The sequence below is a fragment of the Callorhinus ursinus genome, unplaced genomic scaffold, assembly GCF_003265705.2.
Source record: "Callorhinus ursinus isolate GAN/ISIS: 27379988/994484 unplaced genomic scaffold, GSC_fseal_2.0 scaffold15, whole genome shotgun sequence".
Taxonomy (NCBI): Eukaryota; Metazoa; Chordata; class Mammalia; order Carnivora; family Otariidae; genus Callorhinus; species Callorhinus ursinus.
This window is the reverse complement of record NW_027397077.1, coordinates 46,052,954-46,060,614: the sequence shown is the minus strand read 5'-3', so window position 1 is coordinate 46,060,614 and position 7,661 is coordinate 46,052,954. Positions and strand designations below refer to the sequence as shown.

Here is a 7,661-nt window from a genome sequence, read left to right as displayed (position 1 = left end):
AATGTCTGACGCTTTCTTATAAAACAAAACATGCACTTCACCCATGCCCGGGCAAAATCACGCCTGGGTGTTTGCCAAAAGAAATGAAAACATGTGTCCATACAAAGATTAGTTTAAGAATATTCACAGCAGCCCTATTCATAATAGCCCCAAACTGGAAGCAACCCACATGTAGTCAACTGATGACTGGGTACATAGCTTATGGGGCATCTGGGAGTGTGCAAACAGCCTTAGACAAAACAGTACATGTGCAATGATTCCATTTGTTCTAGAACAGGCAAAACTCATCTATGGTGAAGTCAGACAGTGCTTGCCTCTGGAGGGTGGGGATGGGGCAGGCTTGACTTGGAACCAGCAAGAAGGAATTCCTGGGGTGATGGTATCTCTCTTTTTTTAAATCGAAGTATAATTGACATCTAACACTATACTAGTTTCAGATGTACAACATAATGATTCAATATTTATATGTATTGCAAAACGATCACAATGGGTTGAGTTACCATCCATCACCACACATAGTTACAGAATATTTTCCTTGTGATGAGAAGTTTTAAGAACTACTCCCCTAGCAACTTTCACATATGTAATGCTGTATTATTAACTATAGTCACTATGTTGTACATTACATTCCAATGACCTATTTATTTTCTAACTGGAAGTTTGTACCTTTTGACCCCCTGGCTGATGGTATCTCGATGAGGGTCTGGGTTACGTAGGTATGTACATTTGTCAGAACTCATGCTTGAAATTGGGGCATTTCACTGGATGTAAATTTTACCTCCAAGGAAAAAAAGGAAACAAACATGGAACCCTGCTTAATGATATTCATGCTGAAGTGTTTCTGGATAAAGTCCTGATGCCTGCAACCCACTTTGAAATGCATCATGATAAGCTGGACATGTTTAGAGGTACAGATAGATGGATAGATTGGCGATGAAGCAAGTGTGTAGTAAGTATGTAAAAATCTAGGTGATAGATACACAGGAGTTCACTGTACAAGTCTTTTAACTTTTCTGTATGTTGAAACATTTTCATAATAAAATCCTGGGGGGAAATGTATAGGTTAACTAACAAGGAGGTGTGGACAGCAGCTTCCAGGATCCTACTCAAGTGTCCCTGCTGTACCAGTTGCCGACGAGATATTAAATTCTTGTGCAATCACAGTTGTCCCAGTTCAACATGCTTCCCTCTGCCCTCTGGGTCATGCTTCCTCCCTCCTCAGTCTACCCCGGGGCATCTGAGGGATAACAAATACATTGTTCACTGAAATAATCTTCTCATTAAAGTTACCTGGCAGCCCTTGACACCAGTCTCCCTGAGCCCTCTAGTTTGTGAATTCATCACTGTCTTTGGAACGTCTGTTTATTTTTTGGTTGTAGATCAAAGCAAAATTGAGATGTCCATTTAACAAACATTTGTTGAGCGTCTACTACATGCTAGACGGTGGGGATGTGAAGACATTAAGAAACGGTCAGGGGCGCCTGGGTGGCTCAGTCGGTTAAGCGGCTGCCTTCGGCTCAGGTCATGATCCCGGGGTCCTGGGATCAAGCCCCACGTCCAGCTCCCTGCTCGGCGGAGAGCCTGCTTCTCCCTCTCCCTCTGCCTGCCACTCTGCCTGCTTGTGCTGTCTCTCTATCTGTCGAATAAATAAATAAAATCTTAAAAAAAAAGAAAAGAAAAGAAATGGTCAGGAGTTGCCTTAGCGGCCAGAATGGGAAGTTTTAGAGGTGGGGAAGGAGTGGGTGAGGAGAAGGGAAGGAGAACAGGGAGCAGACCATGATCTCATCTTTCATGTCATGCTGAGAGGTTCGACTTCTATTCGCAAAGTAGCAGAGCTCTCCAAGCCCTCCTGAAAAGCCGTGTGTAAATCCTTTCGTGTTTCAAACATTTTACAGAAATGCCCAGGAGATTCTGAAATGCAAAAAACAATATTGGAGATATTTTTGGAAATAAAAAATTATTTTATATTGTCAATCATTCAGTTTTACTTTTTTTTTTTCATTTCAAATTTGAAAATATATCCTATCCCCCGCCTTAAAGTGAAGTGTCCTAATTATAAGACCCCTACCCTCACATGGTCTTCGTGACATCAGTGGGCCATCCGATTACACATGCATGGGGTCATAGCTCTTGGATGAATTGATTCAATCTCAACACATAATAGTTTAACATAGGAATGCAACCTAAGAAGGTTAGGAGGGCTGTAGGAAGCACCTGGTCCAATGTCGCCTCACTTTTTGGAGAAAAAAGATAAAACGAGGCAATATATACATGACTCAGAGCTACATGGCTGGTGAGAGGCAAATGATGAGGCTCAGATTCAAGTTTTCAAATTCCAAATTCAATGTTCACATAGTCAGCTATCATTAAACAACCATTGTCTGTTCCTTTTTCTCCCCCTTAATCCATATTTTTTTAACATTTCTTGAGGGATGGGTACAAATAAAACTTAATTCTAAATATTTTAAAATTTCCTATTATAGAAGTTCTTGTAAGAAAAAAATATTTGAGGAGAAATAATTACTCAAAATGGTTAAAGCTCTTAAATTCCACATATGAGCGAAATCATAAGGCACTTGATATAATGAGCACTGGGTGTTCTATGCAGCTGATGAATCACTAAATTCTACCTCTGAAACTAATAATACACTGTATGTTAATTAAATTGAATTTAAATAAAAAATTTTTTTAAATAAATACCCAAAAAAATGGTTAAAGCTCACGATCTATGATACAATTCAGTCACACACATTTCACATCACCTGGCTCTCTGTCCAGAAAGAAACTTTCCAGCAATTTATGGATTTTGAAAACATGAACTACCTCACTAAAGGGTATTAAAATATCCTTCCATAAAGTCAAGTTCCACCAAATAAGAAAAGAGTTTTTAAAACAGGGTGACTTCTGGGGTGCCTGGGTGGCTCAGTCGTTAAGCGTCTGCCTTCGGCTTCAGGTCATGATCCCAGTATCCTGGGATCGAGCCCCACATCGGGCTCCCTGCTCTGCGGGAAGCCTGTTTCTCCCTCTCCCACTGCCACTGCTTGTGTTGCCTCTCTCGCTGTGTCCCTCTCAGTCAAATTAATTAATTAATTAATATAAAAAAAACAGGGTGACTTCTCTGAGTGCCTTACTCACAAGGCAACCAAAAGGATGAATGTTCCAGGCACTGTTCTGAGGACCGTGCATGCATTAACTCATTTATCCTTACAACAACCCTGTGAGGCATTGCTCTTATCATGGTTCTAGTAGGGAAACTGAGGCACAGTGATCCCTGTTCTGCTAAGAGGCAGAGATTGAACCAGGCAGTCTGGCTCCTGAGCTATTTGCTGAACCTCCCATGCAAGCCACTCGATAATGTCTTATTACCAATTCCACTGCAACTTCGTTGCTTCGGGGGAGTTGGTCCTTTGTGGTGTTTCAACTTTATCTTTTCTTTTTCCCCTTATGCTGTAGGGGATGGAAGTGAGAAACACCCTTGCCCAGATGCCCCTAGCAGCAGGGATCCAGCTGGGCTTTTCCAGGGGGAGGCCAGGCATATGCCACCCAGATGCCAAAGGCAGGTTCCAGCCATCTGCAGCAGCAAAGGGAGCGTCAGCATCTGCAGAGACAAGCAACAGGCAGACTCCATAGTGACAGCGCGGTGGACACCAATGGGGGCATCAGCACATTCATTTACGCCCTGGTCTCTGGGCACCAACACCTCCCCCCCATTATGCACCTCCAGCCCTTCTTAGTTGAAAACCAATTTCCTTCATATAATCCCTCTCTGCTTGAAATATGTAGGTCAATGCTTTTTTTTCTGGACTACTGATTGATTCTGACACCTTACTTAAACGTATTACATTTCCCTGTCTTCTGAAATGAATATAATGAACTTGTGTACCCTCGACTTGACAAATCACAATGCTGTAACAGCGAGGTCCCTGGGACCTATCTCAGGAGCACGCACATCTGCCGCCCCGCTTCCCAACATCACTTTGTAATGATGGGAGAAAAACTTATTTTTCAATTTATGAGCTATAATAAAATTGGAAGGCAAGAAATGGTGCCCCCTGCAGACCAGAGTGTTAGAAGAATTTTAGGAAGGGAAAAAGCAGCTGGAGCCTAATGGGTGAAGAAATCAGGGCAGAGGGTAAAGGCGTTTTTCCTAAGGGAGGCCTGGAGAAGCCCTCTGATGGGCATCAGTAGGTACAGAGAGCAGGAGCAAGCCATTCTTGGGCATCTGAGCCGCATCCAGAACCACTGGGGAAACCCAAGTTCTCCCCTCTGTGTACATACATTTCCTAGCAGTAAAGGCACTCCCAAGAAAGGGCAGGACCCCAGCTGAGGTCCTTGGTGAGAGAAGCAGAGCAGAGCAGACAGACACAGGGAGGATGCAGGACAGAAAGGGGAGTTGCTCAGCCAAGGACTGGGATACGGCAAAACAGAGCCCTTCTTGCCATGGTGCCCCGGGGGCAGCTCCCTGACCTGCACCGCGCAGGGGACCTCTGCCAACATGGGCTTCACTTCCGGTTCACACACAAGCTGCCATCAGAAGACCCAGCCCTGGGGGACAGAGGCTCACAGCAGGGGGACTGACACTGGCCAGGATGGTCCTTCCTTAAGAAATACACACGGCAACAAATGGTCACCAGATATTTGAGGAAGATGGACAGAAAGTTGAAGGACAACTGATCCTGAAGGAACCAGAGGTGATTTGGAACACTCAAGAAAAACACAGAATAAATCCTAAATTTAATGTTTAACTTTTAAAATCTGTACTATCTTTGCATGATTCAAAAATCAAAGAAAAGTAAGAAGGGATACATTGAGAAGTTTTGCTCCCACCCTTGCCTTTCAGCCATACTTTATGTGCAAAGGCAAGAAAATATGAAAAACATATACTTATTTTCCTTCCCATCTTACACAGAACATGGCATGCTACCTGCATTAACAAAGCAGGTGGCTTCAGCAACAGAAACATACTGTCTCCATTCTGGAGTCTAGAAGTCCAAAATCAAGGTGGGCCGGGAGGGAAGGGTCTATTCCAGCCCTCTCTCCTTGGCCTGTAGAAGGCTGTCTTCTTGTTCATAAGGTGCTCTTCCTATATGCATGTCTGTCTCCAGATTTCCCCTTTTTATAAGGACACCAGTTGTATTGGGTTAGGCTCATCCCAATGACCTCACCTGCACTCAGTTACCTCTTTAAAGACCCTATCCTCAAATAAGGTGACAGAGATCCTGAGGGTTAGGACATCAACATACAAATTTTGAGGGGACACAATTCAACCCCTGTCACTACAATACCATTCTACTTTTTTTCACGTACTAATATGCCCCTGAAGACTTTCCCACATCAATACATAGAGCGTTTTTTTCATTTTTTCATGGCTATACATTACTTCGTTCAGAGAATTACTGTGGTGTACCTGATCACTCCTTCATACTTGAATACCTGGGTTGCTTTTTCAATCTGCCACAATTATAAACTAGGCTTCACTTCGTAAGTGTGTTAGGTGTGTCTATATGATCTGATCATAGCCATAGGGTTGCTTGGCCAAAGGGTAAAGGCATTCATAATCCTGAGAGATATTGCCAAAAGGCTCTTCTTGGGGGCTATGCCATTTTGCACTTCCCCCAACATTGTATGAGAGGGCTTGTTTCCCTCAGAGCCTTGCCAACAGGCTATGTTGGTAATCTCTGGAATTTTTGCCTATCCCATAGTTAAGAGATGCTTTCTTCATACAGTTTCATTCTTATTTCTCTTACTAGTAAGGTTAAGCATATTTCATCTATTTTAGGGCCATTTGGATTTTTTTTTGGTTTGCGAATTCGCAATTTTTTATTGGGTTATTACCTCATTTTGCTCTAGATTCCTAGCCATGTCACACATTAACCAGATTAATCCTGTGTCTGCGATGTATGATGAAAGTATTTCCACAAATTTATCATCTGTCTTTTCACTTTGCTTTTTAAACTTTTCATTTGGAAAATTTCAAACACTGACATAGGTAGAGAGATTATATGGTGAACCGCACATACCCATCACTCAAATGCACCCATTACTAATGTGCGGCAAATTTTCCTCTGTCTGTAATCCCACTGATTCCCATCCCAGATTATTTTATTTAAAAAAAAGATTTATTTATTTATTTTAGAGAAACAGAGAGAGCATGAATAGGAGGGGCAGAGGGAGAGAGAGAGAATCTCAAGCAGACTCCCTGCTGAGCACAGAGCCCAATGTGGGGCTCGATCTCACTACACTGAGATCATGACCTGAGATGAAATCAAGAGTCAGACGCTTAAACCAACTACGCCACCCAGGCACCCCCCCATCCCAGATTATTTTAAACACATCCCACCCATCATAGCCTTCATCCGTAAATAACCCAATCCATAAAAGATTCTGCTTGTATCTCTTAAAAAAAAACAAAACTTAATCCCAATACCATTATCACATATACAAAATTAAAGTTTCCTTAATATCATCAGATAACCAATTGGTGTTCAAATTTCCTGAACATACATTATAATTAGTTAATATGTCTCTTAAGTCACTTCTATTTTTTATTTTATTTTTTTAAAGATTTTATTTATTTATTTGACAGAGAGCGAGGGAACACAAGCAGGGGGAGTGGGAGAGGGAGAAGCAGGCTTCCCACTGAGCAGGGAGCCCGATGCGGGGCTCCATCCCAGAACCCTGGGATCATGACCTGAGCCGAAGGCAGATGCTTAATGGCTGAGCTACCCGGGCGCCCCTCTTAAGTCCCTTTTAATCTATAGGTTCAGCCTCTGTCACAGTTTCTTCTTTCCTTTGAAATGAATTTTTGAAGAATCAATTGGGTTGTCAGTCTGGCAAAAACCCCACCGTCTGGATTTTGCTGAGTGTGTCTCTGTGGTGTCTCTGCATATGTTCCTCTGTTGTCTGTACTTCTGTAAACCGGTAGCTAGATTTAGAGGCACTGTCAGATTTTGATTTGATTTTGGCCAGGGACTGGGGGGGACAAGACGACTTCATAGGAGGTGTTGTGAACTTCCTTCAAGAGGCGCTTCATGTCAGGTTGTCCCTCTTTTTGTGATGTTGGCAGCTGTTGATGATCATTGCTGAAATCCACTGGTATGTTCAATGTTGCAAAACGATGCCTTCCAGATTCTAGCACCCCTTCTTCATTTATTTTCTGGAATACACCTATAACGAGAAACTCATCATCTCTTCACTTAACTAGAAGAGGAGTTTATGTGACAGAGGCAAAGTAAGTGTCTGTCTCTTTTCCTCTACTGTCACTTTAAAAAAATAATGACTGGTTCCCTAGGACACTCCAAAGGAGGATAGTATGTGCTTGCTATTATGAACTCATTTCTTTTAACATATGTTGTGTTTCTATCCATCATAGTTATTCTCCCTCTCGATGCTCCATTTGTCCCATCTTTGGCCTGTGGGAGCCTCTCCAGGTTGGCTCCTGAGCGCTCCAGACACAACCTCAGTCCTCATTATGACTTCCCCTGCTGTTCAGTCTAATGAGCTGTTGCGGTTCATCTTGCATATTTCTTGCTCCAGACCTGGAATCAGCTTTTCCTCCAAGAAGCCTGCTTTCTTTTTTGTGAGAATGGTATTTAGAGACCAGAGTACGGACATACTTATGAAATAATCTAGTCCATGTACTGTACACAGCATTATTTTCT

General features: G+C 42.6%; 1 long non-coding RNA gene across 2 annotated transcripts in view; it reads right to left on the bottom strand.

Moving 5' to 3' along the window:
* Positions 1-1,800: 1,800 nt before the first annotated feature.
* The window catches only part of LOC112834220 (uncharacterized), a 103,807-nt gene continuing 97,946 nt past the window's right edge, over positions 1,801-7,661 (bottom strand). Inside the window, exons 5-6 of one of the 2 annotated variants that reach the window (XR_012380981.1) lie at positions 3,367-3,598; positions 1,801-1,911 (exon numbers count right to left, since the gene is read on the bottom strand). This is a non-coding gene — a long non-coding RNA (uncharacterized lncRNA). Of the gene's footprint in view, positions 1,912-3,366; positions 3,599-6,593; positions 7,168-7,661 lie in introns of those variants that run through there. The other variant, XR_003210810.2, reaches the window with a different exon arrangement.